Raw genomic sequence first — 13,125 nt, forward strand, 5'->3', positions numbered from 1 at the left:
AGGGTGGCTGGGGAGGGACGTCTCCTGCCTTCACTGTTGGATAAAAGCAAGTGAGTGCATGTGCAAATTGTTTGTCTGTGGCGGGGCTTCCCTCTTCCTTGTTTCCCGAGACCCCATGGAATGACTGGGTTTACCACAGTCAGCTCTGGGTTCACCCTCAGGCTACTTCCACCCCCCCAAAAAAAAATCAGACTTTTTTTCTTTTAGTCCAGCAGAAATGCTTGAGAAAATCCAAAGCAGTTTTGGTCAGGACCAAAAGAATTGTAGAGTGTCAGGCTGGAAGGAGCATCAGCTCCAACCCTTCCCATATTATCATTTACCTGAGATGTCCCAGCACCCCCTCGAGCTGAGACTTCAAACATTCCAAAGTGGGGGAATCCACCCCTTCCCCTGGGACACATTCCAGTGTCTGGCTGTCCTCATGGAGAAAAATTTTCCTGTTCTGTCCACTTGGAATCCCCCCAGGAGCACCTTGTGCCCATTGCCCCTTGGCTTGTCCATGGGACTCCTTGGGAACAGGGAGTCTCCAGCTGCTTTGTAGCCCCAAAAAGCCCTGTACCTGAGGTGGGGTCCAGCCTCTGGAGATGCCATGCTGGGTCTGACCATGACCTTTAGCTTTTGAAGCACTTTCTGTGTTGGTAAATATCTGTGAGAGGGATCAAAACTTTTTATTTGTTGATTGATATAGAGGGAGGTTGGCTCCTGGGTTTTGGAGGAGCAGAGGGGTGAGCCTTGGTTCAGGCTTAGCCCTCTCAAGCATTACTTTGATAATACCAAGCCTCAAATATGCTTAAAAAAATTGCTTTAGGTTAAAATCGGATTAAGTTTTCAATGTTCATGCTCCATGGTTGCAAACAAGTCTCTGTGTGTGTTTCCCACTTTGAGGATCCCTTTGGTGAATAAAAATATTTTGCTTTTTCCTGGTCTCATGCTAGGAATGAAGAAGATTATTCTCAGGTTTCTGCTCTCCTTGCACAATGCTGACATTCTCAGATTGAAAAGACTTGGGTTATTTCTTGTAGGATCCTACTTTTCTTTTTTTCTTTTTTTTTTCTCTCATTTGCTCCCCCCCCCCGTGATACCTCCCTGACAGAACTGTTTGCACATAAATTAGTCAGAATTCTTTGGCTGGCTCCTGTGCACACCTGTGTGCTCACATGTTCAGCCAGGAAATCTCTGCTCTTCAGTGCTGCTGCGAAAATATTTGCTGAGGAATGGTTTTTGGGAATCTAGAAGTCATTTTTCTAAGGCTGAACTCTTGGGCTTCTCAGATGTGAACTGGAAACAGGTGGCTGTGCAGAGCAATGAACTGGTCTCAGAAACACTCCCTTGGGTCTTCTGGAACAGCAGCCAGGTCCTCTTGGTTTAATTCAGGGGTCAGCTTAGTGCTCTGGGGTCCCCATGACAGCGTTGTTACCTGGGAGGGAAGAATTCTCTGGATTTGACCTTTAAAATAAATAAAATCCCAAGAGAACTGCTCTTACGTTAATGATGCTCAGGTTGGGGTCTCACATGGGTTGGGTTGAATGCCTGGATCCAATGCACTGGATTTCCTGGGCATTCCCTGCTTTTATTCCAAGCTGGGACTGGCTGGAAGGGTTTGAGCAGAGGAATTCTCATTCCAGCTGGGAGAGAGGGGATGCTGTGCTGGGGAGGTGCAGCTGCTGTTGTCAACATTAACCCCTAAAGCTCCTGGCTGGGCTGGGGCTGCGTGCAAGCTGCTTGTCATTATGTTAATGAGCTTTTCACAGCTCTGAGCCTTCCTTTTAACTTCCCGGGATCACAGCCCTGCACCTTGGGGTAAGAGGTGGGTGTTTATGATCCATATCCATCATCTCCACACCAAGCATCTTCCCATTGCCTTCCCCAGGGCTCCACACGATAAAGCGATGAAAAACTCTTTGTTAAGCGACTCGGGTGACTGTTTGTGGAATGATTTGATATTTTATTTTTTTTTTTTAAAGAGCTCTGCAATTGCAGTCGGGGGCTAAGGTTAGCCGAGGTGAGGGGAGGAAGCTGGTGAGGATGCAGTGAGCAGAGGTAGGATGTACAGTAGGAGAAAAGCCCTCCAAAGAGCGTGTGTTTGTGCCCACAGCCATTAAGCTCAATAATCTCTCTGTCTGTATCAACTTACAAATGAAAGCTTGCAGTAATTTGGAGCAGCGTTTGAATTGTGAGTGGTAGTGATGATGCTGAGCTTGTCTTTTAATGCTGAGTTTGGAGTCTTTGAGGTTTGGATTAAAAAAAACTTCAATGAAACCACAAAAAAGACATTGGAAGCATAACTGAACAGGTGGAACAAATTTGTTAAATCTGTTATTGGGAAAACAGCAACTTGCTTTTAAGAAATAAATCAATCTGCAGCTCAGTGTTTCATAATGAGGAGTGGGATAGGAAAATCTAAAAATATCTACAAATGAGAGCTAATGCTCTGAAGGAACAGATCCAAACTGGGATATAATATTGCCCATTGTGGTGACAATAAGTATTTTAAAGTTCATTGAGATCCTTGCTGTGATGCAGATGGGACTTGAAGAGCCAGCATATTTCACTTGGCTGAGGCCAGTTTTTATTTGCATAATAACTTATTATATGCATTGCCAGTAGCTCGCAGAGCCCCTGGTCAGGATTGGGAAACCACGATGAGTTCATAGTCCTCTGCCTGGTGAGACAATCTATCCAGTGAGGAACTGGGAGGGAGGCGTCTCTAGCAACTGATGCAAGTGATCCTGAGCTTGGAGTGGCAGGGGAAAAAACCCCAAAACAGCTTTTAACCCCTGCTTTGGGACAGGGGGGCCTCTGCACCCTCCAACCCTACCCCTGCACCCTCCCCTCTTCACTTCGTTTGCCCTTCCAAGGTCTTTGGCCTTCCCCAGCCTCCACCAGGAGATGATTTTAATGAAGGGAAGGAGCTCATGGGGGTGATGGGGGGGATCCCTCTGTAGGCACCTGGGCTGCCAGGAGATGGGATCCCCTCTGTGCTCTGTGTTCTGCTGAATTTCCCCTTCGCTGTTTGAGCAGCGGTGGAGCCAACTCCGCTTCCATTTTTTTTTCTTGGAAAGCTATTCCATAGCCTCATCCCTCGCAGCAGGGTTCCTACCATGATTCCAGAGCTTCCCTTGCTCAGCTGAGCCCAAGAGCCCTGTCCCAAGTCTCTGGCATTGCCCAGGATGATTTCATGACCTGTCCTGCCTGTCTTTGCTCTGGGATATCTGCCGGGGGCTTCTCCAGGCAGGGGGTTTCTCACCAGCACAATTCCAGAGGGGCTGCTCCAAAATAACTGCATGCACGTGGACAGGGGGAGCAGGTGAGTGCATCCACACAGCCTGCCTTAGCTCCTGGGGTGCATGGCCACCATCCTGCTGGGGACATCTTCCAATGAGGGGAGGAAAAAAAAAAAAACCCCAACACCCCAACACTTCCAAGGTGTGGGCAGTGAGCTGGGTGCTGGGATGGTGGCTGTTGCTTGAGGATGGAGGCATCTGCCCCGAGGTGACCCCCTGGCACCACGTGTGGCAGCACAGCTTTCATGGCATGGCTCCTTGGCTTTGGGGGCAGAGAAGGTTTCAGCATCATCTCCATCATCTGCTGCAGCAGGTCGAGCTGCCCTCGGGGTGCTGGAGGATGGGGCCACTGGGTTTGCTGGGAGCTGTGGCTGGGATTCCCTGAGCAGATTGCAACACAGCTTTTTTTTTTGCCCCAAACCTCATCCCAAACTTAAAGGACTTTTTTTTTTTTTTTTTTTTTTTTTGTCTTCCCAACTGGCTGGGCTTTGCAAAGCCAACTCGTAACCGTCATCAACCAGATTATTAATGTGTTGGGCTCTGGAAGGATTAATGGGTTTTTTGGTTTTTTTTGAAACCCCTGCCTGTTGCTTTAATGAAGAGCTGGGCTCTGCTTTCGGGGCTCGTGTGGCAATTGTGCTGACTCCTCCTGAAGCTGCTGCCAGCCCCGCTCGCCTTCTGCTTCCGTGCTTTGGGACTGCTTTTATGGGATGCTTGGGCCAGGAGAGAGCATCCCCAGCCCCCAGGAGCTGCACAATGGCCGTGGGCACCCCCAGGGGAGACCCTCTGGCCACCAGCCACGGGGGCTTGGGAGCCAGCGGGAGCATCCGGGAGGCAGGGAGCTGTGGATCTGTCACCCGTGGGTGCTGCTGGAGGTGTGGAGGCTTTGGGGGAGGTCCCGTGGGTGCTGGTGGAGGTGTTGGAGGCTTTGGGGAGGTCCCTCCGTCCCCAGCATCAGGGATTTTTTTGAAGGCCGAAGGGGCTGGCGGGGGCTTTGTGTTCCTGCTTTGAAGCTGGGGTCTGAAAGTGTTGTAATGAGATTTTATTATGTATTCTGGCAAGGTCTTGTTATTTTGTGTGTGGATTTATTGTATAATGAATTGGAGTGATTTTGAAATGTTTTGTGCAACGGTTTTTTGGAAGGGACATTGTATTTTGTTTATGGGATGTGTGAGTTTTTATGAAACTTTATTTAGCTTTTAGCAAGAATAATCTTTATTCAACAAATAGTGCAAATAAATCTTTAATTGAACAAATATGTGCCAACTTTCAAGCACAGTAACAAACAATGACATGAAACAAGGAAACTTTGGAACAATACATGACTTTAAACATAGTATTAAGAAAAAAACATAACAAAAAAAGAACCCCAAAACCAAAAAGCCAGCCCAAAAGCCCTAACAAAGCAGAATTTGGGCTGCAGAGCAGGGCAGTAGCTGAGGGACCTGCCAGGCTGGAAGGGTCTTGGTGCTTGATGGGGTTTTGGGGTATCCCCAGAGCAGGGGTGTGGAGCTGCCAGCAGCTGGGCTGGGACAGAACCTTCCATCCCCTGCTGCACCACGAGAGGTGGGGAGAGCCCATCCCAGGACAGGACCCCAGAGCACAGCTATGTCTGGGACCAAATGGTGCCCAGAAACAGGGGGGTTCCTGGGGCTTTGTGTGCAGCTTTCCAGGGCTCTTTTTAAGCCTCGTTCTCCAGCTCTTCTGAATTTGACTCCTCCGTGAAATCTCCTTCCACTTGTTTAAGCATCTTTATCAGGAGCAAATATTTGCAGTTGGTTCTGGGTTTCCCAGAGTTTTGCATCAGGTCTGTAGAAAGAGAGGATGGCATTAAATTTCTCATCCGTAAAACATGCACTAATATCCAAAATAACCTTTCTTTTGCAACCTGGGAAGTGATTTTTGCTCCTCTTTTTATTACAGGGCTGTCTCAGCAGTTGTTTCACTTCTGTGTTTTTAGATGGTAGCCTTCAGGGGAGAAGGACAGTCATTCTTCTCTTTATTTCTGTATTAATCTGATTCTCCTGGGTTTCCTGCCTTGCTCCAGCACCTTAGCTGGGTTGCACTTTTCTCTTTACATTTCCTGAAGTATGGAAGGAGCACAGGATGCTCGTATCCCTGTATGGCTGGTGGGGTTTGTGGGATTTCTATATTGAAGACAAAATAACTTGGCTGTTCATGACCAAACTTGGCTTTTAAGTGTCTTCCCTACACTTCCTAACCCCAGGGATATCAGGAATATGAAGCCTGATATTGCTTATTCCTGTGGGCAGTCTCGTGTAGCGAGGCCATTGTTACAGGGAGCAGCATTTCCAGCCCTGCCTTGGCCTTGTCAGCCTCGAGAAATTTTCACAAAAGAGCTTTTCTTCTAATCGTGAGCGATGGAATTGGGTGTTAATGAAAACAAATTAATTCTGAATGGAAAATTCCTTCTTGTCTGTGTTGTGCCATTCTCTTTTTATAGCGTGAACCTACCGGATCTCTCTCCAGCTGCCCATACTCTTCCAGGAAGAATAAATGAGCCTTATGTTTCCAGAACTCTGAGCTGGAGGCATCTTGCCTCTTCATGCACCCTTGGGTTGAACCCACCCAACCTTCTTCAGCCCCTCAGTGTGACCCCCAAAGGACAGGATGCTCCCTGTGCCCCTTGCCTTTCGCTGCGGAGTTTTCTTGGGGTTTGGCCTCATTTCTTTGTCTCCCCAAGGCTCAGCTCCTTCCTCTTTCTCACACATTGTGATTGTTTTACATACCTAGAGAATCCAGTCAAGGCTCTTCCATTTTAGCTGCAAACAGAGGTTTTGCTTTTGGTTCCAGACACGTCTGCAGCGCGGGTGGACTTTGTGCTTGCAGAGCTCTGCAGGGTTTGGGTTGGGGACAGTGTCACCCCGCTCCATGGATGGAAGATGTGTGTGCAAAGGAGCCTCTTTAGCCCGAGGGAGCACCAGAGGCTTGTGGCTGAGCCAACATTTTCAAACCAGATCTCCTGAAATGCAGCTGAGCCCCTGTGCCACCACCTCCACCCAGACCCCCCCCCCCATGGCTTTCCTCGAGCCCTCCTCAGTCATTCTCGCATCTGAAAGGGAGACAAAAAGCCAAACGTGCAGAGAAAAACACCTGCCTGCCTGTTTTATTTTGAACCCCATATTAACTTATGAGATCAATGAGTTGATGTCATTTGCACCATGCAGAAGGAATCAAGGCAAGCCATTGATGTGCCAGATGTGGGGCTGTAAAATCCGCGGCGTTCGTGGCCGCGTGCGAGCGGAGCAGTTGGTGGTTGGTGGTTGTTTGCCCAGGATTTCTCCTCTGGAGCAAGGAAAGTAGGTAGGGAGATGGTGAGTGCAGAAAGGCTGGGAGCTGTGGGCTCCTCTCGGGGGGAAACCCTGCAGGGAAAAAGGGGGGAGCAGGCAGCAGGGTTTGCTGGCAGAGTGCTGGCAGGTCAGCAAGAGCTGCAGCTTTTCCTACTGATTATCAGATTGTTCCCTCAGTGCCTTTTTCCTTAGGTAGGACGTGGCCTGAAGGTGCTGTTAAGGACAGGCATTCTCCAGTTGCTATATATATATTTTTTTAACTACTTAATTTCCTGTTGTGGGAGGAGGGTGTAATTCCCCTTAGGGCCAAACCACCAGCACCAAAGCTGTTTGTGCCCAGCTGGTGCTCCAGACACAGGGAAGTGGGAAGGGTGCTTGTTGTGTCCAGCCTGAGAGGAGCCATTGGTAAGGAGAAGATCCACATCCTGCTGCTCTGGCCACACCACCCCTAGCACTGCAGGGAGGAAAGAAAGGAACATTCCCAGGCTGAGGCTCCCTCACCCCTGGACCTCTGAGAGGTGCTGTGAGGGGTGGCTGCAGCTGATGCTGGGACAAGTGGCTTTCCAAAAAGCATCCAAACCTTCCTGCCAGGATAGAGACAGATGCAGGTTGAAGATGGTGAGCTCCAAAGAACAAGGCTAGTGTGCTGCTGACCAGCAAGGTGCTGCCATTCCTCTGCCTCTCTTGTTTCTCACCCATGAGAAAGTTTTCCCTCCTGCTCACGGGTTTTTAAGTGCAGCCTTCCCAGCTCTCCCCACATCTCCATCCCCCTGTGTAGCTGCAGCAGCTCCTCTGCAGGATGAGGGCTTAGATCTGACCCTTGGGCTGTGGTGGCCCTGGGTGGGGGGACATTCCTGCACAGCCCTGGGATGGGGGCACATCTGTGTGTCCCAGGGCAGGGTGCCAGCTGGGTGTCCCTGGGGCAGAGCAGCATCCTGTGCCAGGCTGGGCTGGCTCTCGTGTCAGCAAGTGATAGCAGCCATCACCTGCTCCTCATTGGAAGTGGGAATTCTTCCCTGGCTGGGTGTCAACAGTCTCCCAGGCATGGAAGTGTCTTGGCAGGCACCGAGTCCTTCTCAGGCTGCTGGATGGCGAGGGAAGGATCACCCAGATATCCCCAAAGTCCTGCGTATCCCCTCCTTACCCTGCAGTCCAGCAAGGAGAACTTTGCTGCTCAGCTCCGTGTCTGCATTTGCTGAACCTCTCCAAGGTCTCAGAAAATCCAGATCTCTGCTCCAGGTGTCTCAGCTGGCACTGGCAGCTTGGCTGGGAGGTTGGCAGAGCCCTTCCCTGCTAGGGAGCCAGGAGCTGGAGCTTGGGGCTGGCACACACAGCCCTGCATTCCCTTCCCTCCCTCCTGCCCCCGTTCCATCCTTCCTTGCCCCCTCCATCCCTCCTGCCCCTCCTCAGTCAGTGTTTCCCCTTGGGCTGCAGGATGGGAGCAGGGGAAGGGGAAACCTCATTGAGCAGAAAGGTGCTGAGCTTGTCCTGCAGATGCTGCAAGGAGTGAACAGATGGGACACTTCAGGTGTTTTTTCCCTACAGACCTAAGAAAGGGGGTTCAGGGGTGAATGGTTTGGAGGCTTCCAGTTGTTCCAGTAAAGAAATCACTTACTTGCACCAAGCTTGGCATTGAAATGGGCGAGAAGAAATAGTGAGTGGTGCTTTGTGGTACCTGCCTGAAGTAGTTTAGTTGGAGTCCTAGAGCCAGACATTGAGGTTTTTGGTTTCCATATATCTGGTTTCAGGCCATCTGCTGGCTCCAGGATCTTCCTTTGGAAAGAATGTGACCTTCTGCGTCAGTGCTCCTCGGTGTAGTTGCCACAGAGATCCCCATCCTGCTCCTGGGTGCAGGTTTTGATCTCAACCTGTGAGTCAGAGCACCCACTTCAACAGCATCTTAACGAGCTTATGGGTCAAACTGTTTATTATCTGTTATAACAGGCCTTTTATTGCACTGCCAGACTAATTTGCATGGCTTATTGTAATTAACGCTGTAAAATGTTTAAACAAAAAGTACAGATAGAAATTAAATTTACAGGCCATGAATTCAATAGCATTAAAATAAACCTTTGATTTGTTTTGCTCCTTTGGCAAGAAAGTGATTAGCTCAAATTAAATTTACGGAAAGCTCTCCACTTGGAACGGGTGATTTAATGAAAAAAAGGCATCCCAGGCTGGCAGGGCTGCTGGGGAAGAGCCCGTGCAGAGCATCACAGGGAAGTTTAACTGCTTCGGGTGGGAGGGGGCACAGGCTGGGGGAGTTGGGGGTGTTCAGCCTGGAGAAGAGGAGGTTCCAATGGGGAGACCTCAGAGCACCTTCCTGTGCCTGAAGGGGCTCCAGGAAAGCTGGGGAGGGACTTGGGACAAGGGCCTGGAGGTGAGGGAGAAGGGTTTCCAGCTGCAAGAGGGGAGATCTTGGGGAGAAATTCTTTGGGGTGAGGGTGCTGAGCCCCAGGTTGCCCCCAGAAGCTGTGGCTGCCCCATCCCTGGCAGTGTTGAAGGTTGGATGGGGCTTGGAGCCCCCTGGGCTGGGGGAGGGGTCCCTGACCATGGCAGGGGTGGCACTGGATGGGCTTTAAGGTCCCTCCCAACCCCTTCCCCTGGTCCCCTGGCATTGCAGTCTGTGTATTTTTTTTGCTGTGGGGCACGTAAGGTGATTCTGGAAAGGTCTTTTTTGTATTAGAAGAGGCTTCAACATGTTCCTCCTCAAATTAAGTCATCTTCTGAAGAAGCATTTTCTGCCCTGATTTATGGAGCGAGCTTTAATGTGATATTATATTGCGAGAAAATGGTCTCTTGGTAAAGTTTGGATTCTCTTCTATTGTTTTGCTTTTTGTTTTTTTTTTTTTTTTTTTCTTTTTTTCTTTATGGCTGTGATTTGCATCGTAAGGACTAATTTGTACCATCTGGGACCAAGGCTCTGAATTGTTCGTGTGCTGGGGGAGAGATTAATGGGTGAGTGTGTGTCCCCCAGGGTCTGGACTGCCATGATTTATGGCTCCTAAACCCCTCTGGGACCTCTCCAGCCTGTCTGGCAGAGGTAAAAAAAAAAAAAGAAAAGTAAAAAAAAAAAAGTGTGGGGTGCTTGTGACACTCGTGGGTGCTTCTCTGACCTGCCCAGGAATGTTGGGGTTTGGAGGCTCATTTGCAACCCCAGAGAAATGCTCTGCAAACCTGAGGGTGTTCAAAACCAATTGAAGCTCTGAGGCTTCTCAGCAACAGGTTTGGGTTTGAAGATGCTACAAGTGGTTAAATACAAGGTCTGTCCCAGGGATTTTAGGGTGAAGATTTAGGTACTGGTGAAGTGGATTGGAAGTTTCAGGTCTCTCCCAGTCCCTGGATGGTTTGACAGTCTAAAAATGGCATTTCCACCTCAAATCCCTCCTGCAAACCAGTGGCACAGAGCTGCCTCTAGAGAGGACGTGAGAAACTGGTAGGAACTGAATTGAAGGAAGTTTTTTAAAAAAAAGCTGGCATGTACCAATACCTCGAGGAATGGCCATGAAAATCACATTTCCTTGGGTAGGTCGTGGTCTGAGGAGATTTTTAAAAACTGTGAAGTTTCTGTGACTCTGCAGCAGGTAGTTTTCAGTGTTGGTTTGTTCTCTCTTTTTTTATTGTCACTTCAAGCTCCCATCTCTCCTCCATCCCTCTGTCCCTCTAAACAAACCTGTAAGAGTCTTGGGGCATTACCTGAGTTGATCAGGACAGACCATCAGCTGATCCTCAAACCCTGCCAGAGTATTCCCTAAGCTTTTTTCTTTTTTTTTTTTCTTTTTCCCCCCCTCCTTTTCCAGTCCCTTTGCTTATGTAGGCACTGTGTTTATGTGCTGTTCTTTCTCCAGATGATATTGTGAAGTCTCTCAGGCAACATATGACTCCAAGCTGGTGAACGTGTTGCAAACCCATGTGTGGGTTTTGGTTTTTTTTTCCCCCCCCCCCCACAACTGCTTGAAACGATTCTTGAAGTGCAGTCACTCCCTGCTGCAAAAGGAGTGAGAAGGCTGGAGCTCTGCCCGTGGCTGGGTGTTCAGTAAAACTGTTTAAAGGCAATAAGTAATTCTTACCCCAAAAATTGTTCAGCTGGGGCTTGCAAAACCAAGCTCTGGGGTGGAGGAGCCAGGCTCCTGTGCCCAGCAGGGATGCTGAATCCTCAGCACAACTGTCCTGTGCTTATATGTGCACAAATTTATATTTTCCTTTTTTTTTTTTTAAATTTCTGGTTTTATGCTGATGATTATAAAGTATCCCCTTGCCTTCCCAGTGTATTCTCTCTGCGTGCCCCAGCCACCCAATACACTTGAGACCAGCATTGTCCCTCCACCAGCAGAAAGACAAAGATGACCTCAAGCTATATAAAAGATCATGTTTTGTGTCTTAAGTACTTTTTTTTTTTTTCTTTCTTTCTGTTCTTTGTTTGATTTGTGAGGAGAAAGCCAGCCCTTCAGACACTGGCTGATGCAGCTTGTGGAGCATTTGCTCTACAGAAAATGAGAATTAACTTTGCACAAGTTGTTTGTCTTGGGATAAGCTGGAAAGAAAAGGAGCATCGTGCTGGCTGGGGCAGTGGCTGCTAACAGAGCCCTTTTCTGGTTGATGAGGGATTTGTCATTGTGAAGCAGGAATAAAACTTTCCTCCCCCTTTTTTTTTTTTCTTCTTTTTGTTGTTTGTTTCTTGGTTTTTTTGCTTTTTAGTGGAATGGGCCACTGGCTTCACAGTTTACATCTCTTCACGAGTTGTCAAGAGAAGGAAAGTTGTGAAATTCTTGAAGACACCAGATTTAGTGCCCAGAGTGTCACTGCTCTTGTGCCCCGGGCTTCTGGTGCTTGTGATGGGGACGTTTTCCTTCTCCCCAGTCCTAGGTCGTGGTGGGACACGATGACCACCCTGACCATGGCAATGGGAAGACTCCACTCCCGTGTCACCAGGCATCTCAAAACCTTCTTGGCAGTTCAGGGCAGGGCTGGAGCCCCCATCCCTGGGGGGGTTTCCAGCCCTGGAGCTGTGGTGCTGAGGGACATGGGGTGGGGGTGGCCTGGGCAGGGCTGGGGTCACTCTTGGACTCAGTGATCTTAAGGGTCTGTTCCAACCCAAATGTTTTGATGCTTCTGTGATTCTGACAGACTGAACTTCAGAGGTACAAGGGATGCTGAGGTGACAGAGCTTTAGCTGCAGCCCAGCTGAGGCCCTGTGAGATGTGCTGGGGATGCTCAAGTAGAAAGAAGGAGGAAGGAAGAGCATCTCCCACCACGGGTTCCCCTCTCCCCGTTTACTTGCAGCCCAGCAGCACCATTTGCTTGCTCTTCCACTCAGAGTTAAGCACTTTTGAGAGGGTCTTGATGAAAACCTGGGCATCTCCTAGCTCCCTGTGTAGCAGGAGAGCAGCAGCACTTTGTTTGGTGCATTAAAGCTCAGCTCGAGTCTGCCCAGTGCATCTGCAGGGGAATTATCTCAATAAATGCCCAGCAGAAGCAGAGCTCCTGGCCAGGAGGATGGGAGCAGCTAATCCAGAGAAACACACTCAGCTCAGCCTTTTGTTGCTTTCCATTTCTGCATAATTCTGCAGGACAGGATGTGTCAACACTCGGGTGGCTGACAAAGAGCCACTTGAGGGGTGTGGATCAGCAGGACTGAGGGGTAGGTGTTGGGACATGCAGCTGGGGATCCTGTCTGCACAGAAACAGCTGGCTTAGAAATCCCTCCTCTCCTTGGTTAATGCAAAGCTGACAGCATCCCAGCAGAAAGCAGGTTCAGGAGGTGCAGGGTGCTTTATATGTTCAGTCCAAGTGTAATCACTTTCTTACCTGACTTTTTTTTGGGTTTTTTTTGGGGGGGAGGAGTTGTATTTGGGGTGCTGCACATATTTCATCCCTTTCAGGTGCTCTTTGTCCTCTTTTTTCCTTGACTCTGAAAGTTGAAAAAGGGCTTGGCTTTCTTCCCCTTCTGGATGTTGACCTTGCTGCATAAAGTTGACTTTCTGCTCTCCCCACCAGGTGATCTGTGTGAGCATCTGGGAATGAGGAGGGGGACGAGCATTAATTTTTTTTAATTTCTGTAAAGCAAGATGATGGTGATACTTCAGGGTCTCTTTCCAGGATCACTGTTCTGGTGAAATGTTCTTCCCTGTTCATCCCCAGCCCGGGGTGCAGAACCTCTCCTCTGAGCTCCATCTGCTTTTGGGGTTCTGCCCATTGGACACCCTGGTTTGGGCACGTTCTGGTGTTGCTAAATGGACCTGATGGCTGCAGCCTGTGGATTTCACCTCTGATCCTCAGTATAGGTCTCCTGATTTCCTGGCACATCCTGGGTGCTTTGCAAGGCTGCTGTGTCATCAGGATGGGTCAGGGCATCAGTGTAAGCATTGGGATTTTAACTCCTTGGTGGGTTGGTCCTTTTATGGGGCACTTGGAGGTCACTCCTTTGGGGAGCTGGGATTCAGATCCAATGTGGACACTCAGCTGGTGACATCCAGAGTGTCAGCAGCGTGCAGGCAGCTGGGGTTCATGGTGAGGAGCAGGATTCTGCT

At 49.3% G+C, this 13,125-nt stretch overlaps 1 protein-coding gene across 4 annotated transcripts in view; it reads left to right on the forward strand.

Annotated features, from left to right (window-relative positions):
- EDA (ectodysplasin A) overlaps positions 1-13,125 on the forward strand; it is a 59,740-nt gene that overhangs the window by 13,851 nt on the left and 32,764 nt on the right. The gene's annotated exons all lie outside the window — the stretch shown is intronic.

This window comes from Heliangelus exortis, chromosome 14 (genome assembly GCF_036169615.1).
Source record: "Heliangelus exortis chromosome 14, bHelExo1.hap1, whole genome shotgun sequence".
In the NCBI taxonomy this organism is placed as follows: Eukaryota; Metazoa; Chordata; class Aves; order Apodiformes; family Trochilidae; genus Heliangelus; species Heliangelus exortis.